Source organism: Ambystoma mexicanum, chromosome 3p (genome assembly GCF_040938575.1).
Source record: "Ambystoma mexicanum isolate Mex_15411 chromosome 3p, UKY_AmexF1_1, whole genome shotgun sequence".
Classification (NCBI taxonomy): Eukaryota; Metazoa; Chordata; class Amphibia; order Caudata; family Ambystomatidae; genus Ambystoma; species Ambystoma mexicanum.
This window is the reverse complement of record NC_090925.1, coordinates 1,213,810,383-1,213,826,349: the sequence shown is the minus strand read 5'-3', so window position 1 is coordinate 1,213,826,349 and position 15,967 is coordinate 1,213,810,383. Positions and strand designations below refer to the sequence as shown.

The 15,967-nt window shown below is 44.5% G+C and overlaps 1 protein-coding gene across 10 annotated transcripts in view; it reads left to right on the top strand.

Annotated features, from left to right (window-relative positions):
• LOC138581369 (uncharacterized) overlaps positions 1–15,967 on the top strand; it is a 3,536,879-nt gene that overhangs the window by 1,462,593 nt on the left and 2,058,319 nt on the right. The gene's annotated exons all lie outside the window — the stretch shown is intronic.

Sequence of the window (15,967 nt, the reverse complement as noted above, 5' to 3'; positions counted from 1 at the left end):
ATTGTGTCAAACAACCTCTCTAGTGACTACCAAAAAGTAGTACAGGAAGATGGTACGTGTGGATTGATTTTTCTAGGCAATACATCAATCTTTTAGTATGGTACATCCCAATATCCTCTTCCTTTGACGCAGAATCCATGCTGAAATTACCTGACATCTTCCTAGCTATAGGCATCCTTTTCACACACCTCCATCTCTGATATAACTTCTGCAGTATCGGAAGTCATTGTTCTATCATCTATCTTATAAAACATTTACTTATGCAATCCACCTGCATCATGGGCGACTATTTACTTGACTACTGCATGTATGCTGACTGCACATTTCTTCACTTCATAATCCATGAATGTTCTTAGGTCCACCAGAAATGTATAATGTGCCAGCTCTGAGAAAAGAGAGCCCTCAAGGGGGCATAGTCTTTCCTCCCAAATGCGCCCTAGGATGAGAACAAAGGCAGGCGGGATTAGGTGAAAAGGCAGGATATAATTCACTAGGTTCTCTCCAAACTGTACAAGGCAATGCTCACAAGAACGTACTTCCCTCTTCCTGTTTCCTCCCCTGGTTTTCAGGCGGTTATACAGTACCTGATGGTAGGTAGTAACATTAGGAAACCTATGGGGTCCGGGCACGGATATAAGATGTCACAGGGCAAACATGAAGGCTACTCGGAAGTACAAGACCAAGAAAGCAGCAAACACCACAGGCAACCTAGTTACTTATTTCAATGGCAAAGAGTTCAGAGTCACCAGTTCACCAGGCAAGTCCGTAGGAAGGTCCAGGTTAAAAAAAAAGGAGAAAGGAAGTCACCAGTTCAACAATCCAAAGTGGTTTCCTCAAGGGGCAAGTCACGTGGGAATCCAAGGTCAAAGCACCAAGTCACCAGCTTCTCAATACAAGGGTAAAGAAAGAGGCATGTGCTGGCGGGGATCCAAGGTTGTATCAAAAGCATCAAGGAGTGGGCACATGTTAGGGAGAATTCTCCAAAATGGCTAATTTCCCTTACCTACTGAGTCCCTCAGCAGCTTTGCTGGATTTATAGGATTTATATTTTTCACCTGGTAAGAGTGTGAGCCTTTTTTCCCACTCTTACATGTGTTTTGCTGTATGTGTTTAAAATGTTTGTGTTCATAGACTGTGGAGCTTCACCTACTCCATAGGCATCATCTTTTTACTGTGTGTTACACAGAACCATCAGTGCAGTGACACAGGGTTGTCTTTTTTAGACTTCCCAACTCTGACTCCATTTTCTGGGACTGACTACTGTCTCCCAGAACATGTAAGGTTGCCATTGACTTTATTAGTCTTTTTAAATTCACAGACCCAGTACAAACTATCTTATATAGAGTTCTGGAAAGGGTTAATAATTATCCCTTTTTGTCTGCTTCTCATGGAACATTGTTTCGTCCCCTTTACATTAAGATTTGGCTGGTGGCAGTGGTAACTACCCTATTTTTTCTACAGCGGTTATTTTAAATAGCCTTGGTAGTGTTTTAGGCTATCTTAATAGCCTCAAAATTAAACCCGCTGGACCATATTTACTTTTATACAGTTCGGGCTGGGTTTATTTGCCATTTCTTTTTGTAAAAGTCTTTCTTGTGTTTTACTCTGCATGCCAAACCAGATTTGATTCCTTTGTTCGCCGACCTTTGGCGGGCTTCTGCACAGAAGCCCTCCTTAGGCGCCTGAATGTCTGAGGGAGACAGGATGTGAGGGAGGGGTTTGAGACTCCCTGCACAGGGTCTCCTTGGAGACCCATTTTGCACTCTGGTATGATTTGCTGTGGTGACTGTCCCGGTGGGACAGCCACCCTGCTGTGTGATTGACAGCCAGGCTGTGTGAATGGGGGAAAACTGCATAAAAAGCAGGTCTCTGGGTCTGAGAAGGCAGAGTCACCAATGGATCGAGAGAACTGAAGAGAAGCTGACAGAAGAGGACCTCTACCACGACTGAACCTCCCGGTGAAGCCCTGCTGCTGGTCCGAATCTCCAAACTTCGACAACAGGGAAGATCTGCAAGGAATCTTCTCCCCTTGAGCTGGTGGGAACAACCAGTTCACCAAACTGCAAGCCAGGCCTCCCTCCTCTGGTCGAATTTGCTGTGCACAGCTACAGTGAACCGGATAGCCAGGATGATCGGACCCTGCTTGGGTTTTAAGGAGCACACCTTTTATTCGGCGCTTTGCTCCGCTGCTGGTTTCTTCCCTGGGCAGTGCAGGACCCTCCAGTCTTCCTCCTTCTTGTCAGTTCGACAGTAGCTTCAGGAACCGTGAGCCTGCAGGACCTGCCAGGAACGTCCGCCTCAGCTACAGCATTCTTCTGCTCTAAAGCTACTGTGCTAACCCGGTTGTTCGTTTCGTCCAGCCGCTGTGAAAGTGTGGGAAATCTTTTGCCAAGCCGAGGGCTTTTCCTTTATTCTTTAAAGTAACTTTTCGTCTGACCAACTTCATTCTAAATTCTTGGCAAAGACTTAACCGCAAACTACTCTGAACTGTGTAATCCTCTGCAAAGACTTTGGTCCATTGACTTTGGGGCCGGCCCCCTGAATTTCATTTCCTCACTGTAGTTCCTTTTTCTAGATTGCCCTGCTTACTTACTTGTTGGTGCTGCTCAATTTCTGTCTAACTTTGTCTTTCCCTCCCTTTAAATTACTGGAGTGCCATTTAGCTCACACTTCATTTTGAGCCTAACTTGTCCAGAATCTATTGGGTGTGGCGTAGTGTATTAAGATCGTGATTTTTCAACTGCTTGATAATAGTGAAATGTTTAATAACTGATGTTTAAATAAATGAATATTCTTTTACTCAGAGACCTTGAGTCAGTGTTTGTTTGAATCACAGTAATTGCTGTCCTTTGTGTAACTATTGATACTGCTCACTTCACTCTTGAGATAAATCTGGCTGCTCAGCCATCGCTACCACTTTACTGTGTAGTACAGGCTTGTACCAAAGGTGAATTTGTACTGTCACTTGTAGTCCTAATTGTGTGTGGTGTTCCCAAAGGGTACTGCATATAATTCTGCCTAACACTGGTGTGCAGCGGTGGGATCAAGTATAGTGATTACACTTAGAGTGCTGCTATTACCTTGGATCAACTAACCACAAGGCTAAACATCACTAAAAAGAAATATTAATCGTGTAAGATATGGAAAGCTACAGTCAGGAGACCCTCCTAAGTTTCACTGTGGATTATTTGAAAAATCTGTGTAGAGAAAGGAATCTCTCTGTTAAAGGCAAAACGTCTGAATTGATTGAAAGGTTGTTAGAGAAACAAAGTCTGGAGGGTGGGTCTGAAATACCTAACCCCTCAGCAAAGGTGGAAAATGATGAGGATGATAATGTGTCTATTATTAATGAGTTAGATGAAACAGGTGTGTCCCAAAATGTAGGCCTCACTGCTCCTTTACTTGCTCAGCAACCTCAACTTTGTCCACTGGGACCCCTACAGATACTACACTCTGTCCTGAATTCATTGCTCTAGAAAAGATGAGGCTTGAATTGGAATTTAAACGTTTAAATGCTCAAACTGAACAAAAGCATCAAGAACTTAAGATGAAATGAAAAAGTTGTCTTTGGAAAATGCTTCTTCCGGTCCTAAGAGGCCCTGTATGCCTAAAGTGTAACGCTCACCTGATTCCCACAGAGACGCTGACCCGAACTGGACCGCTACCGTTTCTTCTATCGTGAGGCGCAGGGCCCCGAAGATGCTCTGGACGGGGCCTCCGAATTTGGATTGCCTGGCTTGTAGAGTAAGTTTTCTGCAGGTGGAAGAAAAGGGATTGATTACCAGCTGGGGTGGATATGTGTTCCCACCAATCTCCCGTTTCTCACTCTTCTTGACCCCCCAACTTGGTTTCTGCGAGCTCTCACCTTAGGAATTGTAAAGATGAGCTCTCCATCCTGCTTCAGGTGCAGGGGTGCGTAGAATCCAGTTACGTCACTGGATGGGAAATAGTTGCGGACACTGTGTCCTTTCGTCTCTCCTGCGGTAGCCGTAAGTATGAGTGTCTTTTCTCCACAGGAGCCGGGGCCCAGAAACCTAAAGCAGGTAAGTCTCTTGGTGAGTATTCGTTCTCCGTGCTTAGTAGTGCTCACCATGTATTCCTCTTATGCAGGTGCTGGGATGTAGCTGGCGTCGTAGCCGCAGTGGAGGAAGGTAAGTGAAAGAAAAGCGACTGCTTACTTCTAATGATTGTCTTTTTCTGCTTACAGGTGCCGAGATGCTGCCGGCGACACAGCCGCTGTCCCGCATGATGAGGCACGTAAGTAAGTGGAAGAAATGTTGCCGCTTTAGAGCGGGCACCTCTAATGACTGTCCTTTTCTGTTTTTTCAGGTGCCGAGATGCTGCCGGCGTCGTGGCCGCGGTGGAGTTCGGCGAGGCCACGGATGGGTAAGGCAAGGCGGCACAGCTGCGAGCGTTTGAGAGCGCTGCTAATCTTGTACCTTTCCTTTGCAGGATCGTCGGAAGTAGGATTGCTGAGGCCGGATTCCGGTAAGTATAATTTCTAATGCTCGCCTTCTCTTTTCTTGTCTGTTTGCAGGTGTTCCGGGTGCTGGCGGGCGTGTCAGGAGCCAGGATGCAGGAGCCGACTCGGTGAGCGTCCTGCTGCTGATGCAGAATAACGCGAAGCACGTGTATTTCATCGGTTGTGGTTTAAATAGCAGAGAAGGTCTTTAGGTGTGTGTTCTTCCACCGGCCCCACCCAGGTAAGAAAAGAGTTCCTGAATAGAGGAAATAGTTCCTCCCAGCCCTGATGGCTGGGGACTTCAGTCAGACTGGATTGTTCTGGGTAAGTATGCAGCATGGTCTGCCTCAGGTAAGTCCACCCAAGCATTATTACACAGTTTATCAATATGAGCCCGACGCCTATGGCGCCGGGACTGAAGTCCTTTATGAGCCTGGCGCCAAAGGCGCCAGGACACGGTCCAAAGGGCCCCTGTAAGGGTCTGCTGGGTCCGGAGATGTGGAAGAAGGGTCTGCTTCCGGGGGCGCTGGGCCAGTCCTGGCTCCTCTGGAGTAGTGCTCATGACATAAAGAAATTGTCGGTATGTATGAGGTTAAGCTTGACATTTTTGATTGGTTGGCAATGTATGAATATAACCATGAAATCCAAGACATTACAGGGAATCAGCTGCTTCGTTGGCTCTTCTCTAGGCTACCCACTGTTGCATCTGATGTTGTGATGGAATTGGGGGAGGTAGATAGGATGGATTATGAGTGTATGAGCTAGCTTTAATTGCTAGATTTGGGAAGACCCCTCCCAGTACCTTAAGAGGTTTAGGACCCTCAAAAAGCATGATGGTACCCCTTGGGCTACCTTGGTATGTGAATGTTTGAAGAATTTAGATGATGGGGTTAAGTGTTACAGAGTGACCACTTACGAAGGTATGAGAAATCTTGTTATTTTGGAGTCAATGTATGATGCCTGCTCTCCTGAGCTCAGACAGCACTTGGCTGATTCTAAGGAGATAGATCCAAAGAAGTTAGCTAAGGCTGCTGACTTGTGGGTTGCCAACAGGGCTACTCACAAGGATTTTGGGGCAACTCAGAAGAAGGATGAGGAAAAGCAGCCAAAAAAAGATAACAAGGAGAATTCCAATACCTCCAATCCAAAAGAGGGCCCCAAACAGCAACAGGAGGGTAAACCACAAGGGAAATCGAATCAGGTTAGTGCACCATCTGGACCCAAACCAGACGGAGGTCAGAACAAACCCCCACATCAAGACATTTGGAAAATGTTTGTGGGTTTGTTTGAATCATAGTAATTGCTGTCCTTTGTGTAACTACTGATACTCTCACTTTACTCTTGAGATAATTCTGGCTGCTCAGCCATTGCTACCACTTTACTTTGTAGTACAGGCTTGTACCAAAGGTGAATTTGTACTGTCACTTGGAGTCCTAATTGTGTGTGGTGTTCCCAAAGGGTACTGCATATAATTCTGCCTAACAGCACACGCAAAACTGGCAAAACTTCCTGTGGTGACATAAAAGAGTGGAATAACATCTGAGAAGCGAGGACTCGAGCCGTACTCTGGTTTTACTTCCGCGATGCGGATCAGTACCTACGGGATTGTGCATCCCGACATTGTACGCACTGAGGTGTTCGCTGGTTGGGCCTCTAGGAATTGTAGTCCCACCTATGTTGGTAAACTCCTAGTCTCCAGCAGAGCTGCCATTCCAGTACCTACGATTGGTACCATAGTGGTACCCCATACTGAGGCCTGCGAATACTGACACTGCCCCCCGAAAGGTCCCCTCAGGCATTCCCGATTCAACTGACGTAACCCGTTCACTAATTATGGGGCGCAAAACTCTCTCCTCTAGACCGTACCCCTTCCAATTAATCAATAGGATAAAGGTGCCCTGCTCAAACACAATCAATGGTATTGTAGACTTCATATTCCCCTTTCCCCTGAACGGGCAGAGGTGGAGTCCTTGACGGGAGGTGGGACACTGGTGGATGGCAGACATGGTTTTAGAAAGCATACATGAAATACAGGATGCATGTTCCAATTTGCCATGAGGCGTCATTTGTAGGCCATGTGATTAATTAATTTATTTTTGTTGGCCATTGGATTAATTAATTCATTTTTGTTTCCCTGGGATGCATAGAAGTCTTGGTCCTTGCATTCGGCACAGACAGAGCAAGATTGAATATACTTTTGCAGAGTCCGGGAGCAGAGCTCAGGTGGCTCCCCCTCTGAGGACGGGGGTTCAGTTGTGGGTGCGGCCCTGGCGCAGAATTGGGCGAGCTTGAGTGCGCCTGTAGTTGGAGAGAAGTTGGCTCCTGGAACGGAGGGGGCGGAGCAATCCTCAGTGCAAAGTATAACGGCATAGATCCACGCCGCAGCGGAAAGTTTAGAAGAGCTAAACAATTGTATTGTACCCGCTCTATCAGTGACAGATCCAATACCTTTAGAGGGCTCTACATTGCCTAACTCCAAAAAGAGACCGAGACAAAACAGCGGGCAGGCAACAAGAGCGAGAAAATCCAACAAGAAAAAACATGGCCTCTGCCAAAACAAAAACAGTGGCCAAAAATTATCAGTCTCACAAACAAGAAAAAATGTCAGGTGGACAGCTGCATCAAGTCATGCAGCACAAACCAAACCAACCACAATGCGGATCTTAACTGACTTCTTCAAAACACATCTAACAATAAAAAACAAAGTTTTCAGAGAAATCTCTGACGATGAAATGCTTGCAGCTGTCAAGGAAAATGCTCCAAATACCGTAAAATAGATGACGAAAGATCTGCCAAGCAGAGCTCGATGGCTGTTCTGCAAAAATCCCCCCTGGTGGCGCCGTGTCCGACTCCGGCAAAAGTGCTCATAGTTTCTTCCTCTGCTGAAAAATCCGATATCGTAACCATCGAGGAAATTATCCCTTGTCCGCTGTAAAGTGAGAGCGCATTAAACTCAATAGGAAACAATAAAACCACCACCGTCCTCAACAAGGAAAGCTTTAAAGAGGGACGGCCAGACTCAACGGAAGATGCAATCATCCCAGGCCCAGGCTTAGAGGAAAGCCGGCTGACTGACAGCACCGAAGAACTGAGCTCCTCACAGCAAGACAAACCCTTGCTACCACATGACAAACAACACAAGGAAAAATCCTGTGCTCAGGAAGTTGTACACAGTGACCTGACGTCCCCAACACAGCAGCGTAAAGTGGAACAAAGTTTTCTGAAACCATCTAACCTCATTAAACCCTTAATCGATGCTCCCCGAGAGGACACAGATACAGAGAAGGCGAAAAAGCTAGATAAAAGGAGAAACACCACCCAGCAATCTGGCCTTAATCCCACTTATACGCCAAACAGTACATTTAACTTATGTCAAACGCCAACACGAAGATCCAGTGACCTTTATCAGGCCGCAGGAGAAGGCCATGCGTCATACTCTGGGCCGACTCTTTCGGAAACTCCATAAAAAAAAACAGACCTGATGAGTGTTATGTCTGCCATCACGATTGCCTTAAATCCATTCTGCAAACTTTATGAAACGCTTAACGGGACCACAAAAGATCAACAAACTATGATAGCCACGATCCTGACGAAAGTCACATACCTTGAAGCATTTATTGCAGCAAGAAATGAGCATAATGCACATGATAACAAATTGGATAATTTGGCGAACAGCCTAATTGAAAGAATCATCACAAAATTATCCGCGAAACCAGGACATGACTGCAAGTTAGCCACCAGCGCAGCTACTAGAAATTCAGGTTCACAAACAACCGACATCATTGACTTAACCACGAACCTTACTACAAAATCCACTATAGACCAAAATGCGAAGAACTCAGGAATTGAAGTAGACTCTACAGGCATCACAGTCGCCAATCAAGAGACTTCTACGGTGGTACTCGTCGTGGATAAAACAACCACAACTACTAAGGCTAGCACCGAGGCCCCTGAAGCAGCGTACTTTATCTTTGACAAAGCCAATGCAAAGAATAAAGGACCTCTGCCATGTACGAACAACGTGCCTCCTGAGAACCTTGATCAGAGGACAAAACCGAGTAACAAACAAACGCAAGCTCGACAAACCAGTACCATATTCAACAGCACAACCTCTAACACTAAAACCACTAAAATTACCCACTTTGACACTAAACAGCCTACACTGGCTTCACCTAAATCAACAGCAGACTTTCTACAAGATGCAAACCTAATGAATATCAGTGTGCATTCGGACAATGACGTAGTGCATGACTCTGCGACTATATTTAGCTCAACTCACAAGAAGACAGCATCGTTCTCAGATAGTGACATCATATCAGCAGATCAAGAAAACAATAACAAGAGGCAGCCTGAACGAGATTTCGAGACGCTTGAAGAGAAACGAAATCGTCTATCATACAAATGGCTGCATCAAACAGATAAGAAGGTGCCTACGCAGAGTCAAGGAAAACAGCTGGAAACGGAAGAGCAATGTCGTAGCGGCAAAAATACTCAACATCTTATAAGTAAGGGCAAGAAAGAACATGGACGAAGAGACAAGCAACAAAATGCACCAGAAATAAAAACTCACGGGTCTCAAGCAGACTGCTCAAGTCCAAAGAAAAAAACCACGCATGAAGTGGGCACACGAGGAAGTAGACACAACACTCAAACAAGGGCCAAAGAAGAAGCGGATTTAAGTGGGAAAAAAGTCCACTACAGATCAAGAACAGACATCTACAAAAGACAAAATGCAAAGCGCATAGAGGCAAAGTGAACAGTACAAATGGCACAAAGAAACAGCAACAAGGAGGAACTCACACTAAATAGAAGAACAGTGCTGGTGATATTACAGCAGACCCATAAGCTGAAGCACATAAAATCAGAAGACCTGCTTATCGTGGAACCATGGCATGACAGGCGTAAAGCTGTAACGCTGATATATATATCGCTTCTTCAACCATATATAGGCAAATTCATGATAGCGAGAATGAAATTTACAGGCTCGGTTTCAACATTGAAACAATAAGTAGCCAGGGATGTAGTACCAGCAAAGCTCAAAGAACAAGTAGGACTCACGACTCCCACATTTCGCGTACAAATACGCATGACAGAAACGAGAGAAACAATCTCGCTCAAAGCCATGATAGGAAGTATGCCGCAAAAGATCAACGAAAAGTCCCAGAACCTGACAACAACTCAGAGGACCAACGATTGAACAACACCAACATTTTGAAGATCGAAAAACACAAGAACCCAACTCACAAAAGTGAACAAGGCTCAGACAGGGATTCAAATTCAACAATCAAAATCGGTGAAACAAAAAGAGGCATTTCACAAACAGTGCAAAATAACCCCACGGAAAGGTGCATTAGCCCTCCCACGGAAAATAAACAAGGGATCTGGGCTTGGGGACCAAAGGCTCTTGCAACACAACGGAAAAAATAGCAATCCGACAATGGTGATCTCAGCCCTACAGCAACATTTCAAAAAGAACACCTGCACAACAAAGTGTTCATGGAATACAAGAGGGCATTCGCACCTAAAAATTCCAGGTGAAATCAATCTAGGCAAATATGACATCATATGTCTACAAGAGACCTGGCTAACAAGCCCCCCGACCATAGAGGGATACCAAATAATTTTGGCACCAGCAGAAAAGGGCCTTCTAGGACGGCCAACATCTGGTCTTTTAATCGCCTGCCGCACAGGTTGCGGCCTCTCCATTGACACTACCTTGATTGCAAATTCGTCCCTCTTGGCAGTAACTGTCACATGGAAAAAGATGACCAATGCCAAACAAACAGATTACACTATAGTCATCATCAACGCATACTGGAACCCTGCTGGAATTGGGGAAAACAGATTCAAAACAATGTGTGAACAGGTAATTGACGACGCTGTGACTAATCTGTTAGCGTCCTCTCTACTGATATGCAGAGATTTAAATGTAGTCTGCAACCCTCAAAAATGCTCTGGACACAAAAAACAGTCTTCAGCAGCAGAACAGCGAGGCAAAGCCTGGCTAGACCTGATGCATTCGCGTGAATTGTACAACCTCGACAGTGCGTTCCATCAACCTAACAGAATACCCACTTGGGAACGTGCGGATTCGAGTGGAACAATCGATTACATCTTTGTCTCCAAACCACTGCTAAGCATTACCACCTTCTTCAATGTATGCCGTAACTTAGCCAGTGACCACAATCCCTTGGAGGCCAGCTGGTCAATTCAACCTGTTAAGACCATTGAAGTAGCCTTGGACATTGAGAACAACGCCAGAGGCACTCGACTTAAACTAAGTACAGCTGCAATCAAAGAGTTAACACAAAGATACAAAGGCAAAGTACAGCCAACAGAAACTACACTAGTTGATTACCAGCCTTTGTTAAAGGCATATACGCATATAAAAACAGGTACGAAGACCACTAGTGCCACTAAAAATCACTCTTATAACAGCAATTTAGTGGCCAGAAGACGAGAGTTTAGAAGAGCCATGAGGATTGCAAGCAAAATCCAACCAACTGCTGACGGCCTTGTGACACAAAGAAACCTAAAGTCTGAGTACAAAGCCTGGGTGCGTTCACTTCGACACAACTTCTACCAGCTAGATGCAGAAAACATCACCAAAGCACTAATAACGAACAATGCAAGAGATTTCTGATCCTTACTAAAAACAGCTGAACACTCAGTGGAAAATACAATAACTGCCAACATCTCACAATCCACTTGGGAAGCACACTTTACAGAAGTGTTTAAATCTGTTATAACAACATATGTAGAGAGGACCAGCTTCACCCAGTAAAGTGGATCAACTTAGCAGACGAAGAAGAAATCTTAGAAATCATCAAAAAGATTAAAAACTCACGAGCGCCGGCCCGGACGGGATCACCAACTTCGAGCTTAAAGCTCATCCCATCGAATGGGCTAATTTTATCAGCGAAATCTTTCAACGTTGTGTAGTGTCAAGTTCGGTGCCTCAATCATGGACCACAGCGACCATAATTCCCATCTATAAAAAAGGGGACATAAAGGACCCTGCAAACTTTCGTCCTATAGCTTTGCTCGACTGCATTGGCAAAGTCTTTGGATCACTTCTGTTAAAAATATTTCAATCCTGGGCGGCATCAGCCAAATGCAATGATCAGCTACAATCGGGCTTTAAAAAAAACGCTGGAACAGCGGGTAACATCTTAGCGTTCAGCATTTTAAAAAGCAGAGCAGTGCAACTCAACCAACTGCTATTTGTCGTATTTATTGACTTTACACAAGTGTTTGACCGCATTGAAAGATCCCACCTCTGGAAGAAATTAAGAGGGTGGAATTGTCCTGAAGACATACTAGCACCTATCCAAGCTTTGCATCGTAACACCTCAATGAGTGTTCGTCTAAGCCACGATGGTGAGCTGTCCAACAAAATTCCAACAGGGATGCCCTTTAGCATCAGCCTTGTTCCTAGCCTACATAGGCGACTTACAAGTGCACACAACTACTACGCACGCTTTTCCTCCAAAAATCGGAAATACGATAACAGAACGACTTCTTTACGTGGATGATCTCACCCTATTCGACCAAACACCAATAGGCCTCCAACGTCAACTCAATAGTCTACAAGAGTACGCAAGAAAAAACTTCCTGGAAATTAACAAGAGCAAAACAAAGGTACTGATAATACAGAGCAAGAAAAAGAAAACTCAAAAACTTAAATGGTCCCTTGGAGGCTCAAAAATTGAGACGGTGCAGTCCTTCAAATACCTGGGAGTACATCTTGACAGTACAAAAGGTGAACTATACATGCAAGCCACGTTGTTCACTAAGATCAAGAAACTAGCTGCACAAGCCAAAACAATCAATGGCAAGTTTGGAAAATTCTCCTTACAACCAACCATTAATTTTTACAAAATGAAGGTGGTGCCTGCGATGACATACGGCGCCGAGGCCATGCCGACCATCCCTAAAAATATCTGGCCCAAATTGGAAGCGTCCTTTTGGAAAGCAGTGCTGAATCTGCCGAGTTCAACTTCAGGTGTAGCGATAAGACGTGAGTTGAGCCTACAGTCCATGCTATGCACGGTCACCTGCAACGCTTTACTGCTCTACAGAAAATGTAGAATGGTAGACGGCAATGAGCTGTACAATATGATAAAACAGGAGATGGACACAGGCAACTCTGAATTGCTCACAACATGGCAAAAAGAAAACATCCAGCTCCTGGACACCATTGCTGCCAATGAAGATGATCTCATCTTCAATCCTTGCAGAATTGTGCGCAAACTGAAGGAAGCAGACTGCGCGAAGACGACCGAAACAGCCGCCACTTTAAGACTCACCTCCCATCTGCCAGGTAACACAAGGAAATTAAATGAGTTACAAAGCTTCTTAAAGAGATTTCCGAACAAACAGGCACGAACTCTAATCCTAAGAGCGCGGTTAAATCTCTTGCGAACTAATGAAATCCTGCATATAAGAGGTCTATCTGCATCAGCAAATTGTGTTTTTGCCAAAACACCATGCCTCCAACGCAAGAAACCATTCGTCATCTCCTGACGAGTTGCCCGGCGACATGCACTATAAGAAAAAGTTATTTTGCGCTCGAATTACATGATGACTTACTGATGGAAGAGCAAACCTGGTGGTATAGGCTTAGTGGGCATGACAGAACGAGCTGGCAAATAATCACAGCAAAAATATTAGAGTTCATTGTGAATGATCTATTCAAACTCAATAACGATGCAACAAGCTGACTATGGCCGAAGAAAAACGACAAGCCCAGATGATACGAACGAATATTCAGATGTTAAGATAAGGACATTAAATGCAATGTGACAGATATATTGTAAAAATCGTATTTTGATTAAACAATAAAAAAAATATATATATACTTTTGCACATCTTGCCTCATGTTGGCCCATCCACACCAACTGTGCATCAAGTCTGCTGTCTTCAGGGCTCCAAGATGTGCAGACATCTTGGCATCATGACAGCAGCGAATAGCTTGTTCTTTTAGGGCTTGGGTTGGTAGACACAACCTTTCTTGAGAAATACAAAGACCGTCGACTATGGGAAAGGGGACTTCCTCTGACTTCTCAGGACCTTTCTTAACCCATTTCTTCAAGTCTTGTTGCATATCAGGTGGCGGTGTGCACAAATAGATAACTTTGTTGGTACCTATTATTGGTTGAACAGGGAGCGGTTTTCCTTTTCGATCCTACTGTCTGGAGAGATTATTGGCCTTCCCATGTCTTGCTCCCAGTCTGTACATCAGTATTAAATCGTACATGGCAAAAAGAAATGGATACCACTGGAATAGGTATTAAAGGGGTAGTTTGGTCAGAAGTTTTGATCGGGCATTTATTTTAGAGCATACATCAATCGTTCTAAAAAAAAATCCAATGCAACTTACCTGAGTTTTTCTCATTTTAACACATGCGAAAACGATGGGTCGGGTACCGCCATCTTGTGCTAATCCTATCCGATTGATCCATCGCCTTAAATTGAAGTGCCCTCGTGGCACTAATTCAGATCACTCACCCCTAACGCTGACATCACTAGACGCTCACGCTTCATTTCACAACCCCAATGCACATCTCATGTCAACGTCCTCTGTGAACAATCTACTGACGTTTCTCCATGGAAATGCCAAGACGCCTCGTTCCTCGACAAGTGTAAACAAATCCTTTCTGATCACACAACGTTGGAGTTTCTTTTTCCTTCGTGTCAGTGTATTACATTTTTAACTTCCCTGACTTGTTTCTTCTCTGTTCAGCTATCTGCCAAGTATGGCATACTGAGAACCGGTACTTATACTGCCTAAAATGAATTAACTCAGTAGTTGCTTTTAATTTCTTATATTTTGGACAAATGTCTTTACCAAACCATATTTAAACATGTGTCCTTGCAAACTTTTAGAGTTTGAGCCTATTAATCTTGACTTTTCACAATGTGTTTTTGTAACATGGCTGTTTCTTCGCTTGTCTTTCTTTAACATTCCATGTTAATGGGAAGCCCTTTCTTTTCATCTATACAAACACACACGTTTTTATGTACCTCACTGTTGATTCTGTACTTCTTCACTATTCAGGAACTATGGCAACAATTCAGCCCTACCTGTACAAGCCTGAATATTCTGAAGAGGAAATCCTTGAAAGAGAAAGAACTCGAGACGATGTGAATCAGATGAAAGTCATGAGGATCAGTCACTGGAGCCTGAACCCAGTCGGATGAAACACGTTTCCACCTGGTGTACCTGCCATTGTTGTGAGGTTATGCCTACTCTGTTGGAGAACTGCTGTTGCTGAGAAAACTCGGGCTGCTTGTCCTACATTGCGGAAGAAGACACACCACTGCTATGTGTTACCAAGCTGCATGACCTCAGGGCCGCCAGCCTTACAAAATCCATGTTGCAAATGATGATGGCCCTTATGCACGAACTTCGAGCTACAGTTCGCCCTCGTAATCCATGTAACGAGTACGTTCACTCTATTTATGTTGTGTGTTTGACAACCGAGACGGCGAACATAATGGGCCTCATTACGGATGTTGCGGTAAGGCAACAACGGCGTCGGTAGTGCTACCGGCGCCGTTGTTACCTCGCTGCAACATTCCGAGTATGCTCGCGGGTGCTGCTCTGGAATGCCTGGTCAGACCAGGCGTGCAGAGCGGCACCCGCGAACATTACAGGATGGCAGCAATGGCCCCGTTATTAACAGGGCCGTTGTTGCCATCCTCCCCATTCCCATTGAGCCCTATGGGGACTCAATGGGAATGGGGACGTACCGGGTCCGGGTCCCGTGAAAGGGAATTACCGGGCCCTCCAAGGTCGGAATAGACCGGTAAATCCCCTTTTGAGGGACCCGAGTTTGGGGTTAGCCATGCCCCTGTTAAGGGCATGGCTACCTCCAAACTCATAATGAGGCCCAATATGTTGTTACCCTAAATCAATATAATTTCGATGGATCACTGACAAAATAATTTTCCTTTAAATTGAATCAATTAACCATTCTAATCTGAAAATAAAGTGTTCATCGTTAGATTTATCGGCCGAACAATGATGTTTCTTTCACTCCGAAACTGTTTTTGCTGGAATGTGCATTCACATTTCTAATTTATCCCTACTTGAAATCACAAGAAGTATCAGTACTTTGCATGAAAAGGTACTTTTTAAAGCATAACAATGCCTTACATTTTACAAGGTAGTGCAAAGAAAAAAATATCGATTATAGGGTACATCCATGTAAACTATTTCTGTATCTTACACAGGTGGTACAGCCTTGTGGCATATCGTGCCTTTACATGGTGGATTCATGAAAGACTTGGATTTCGTGTTCAACAAGTAATACCTGACTTTGTGGTTCGAGCCATTTGTGATGAATTCCCCAGTGACCATGGACAATACCGTGGATTTATGCAGACAGTACCTCAACCGCAGTAGTATAATTTGTAGTGTCATTGCCATCCACTTTACCAAATTAAATAAAAATGAGTTAATCTGAACAGTTGTTAGAAATGTTTTGTAAGTCAACAACA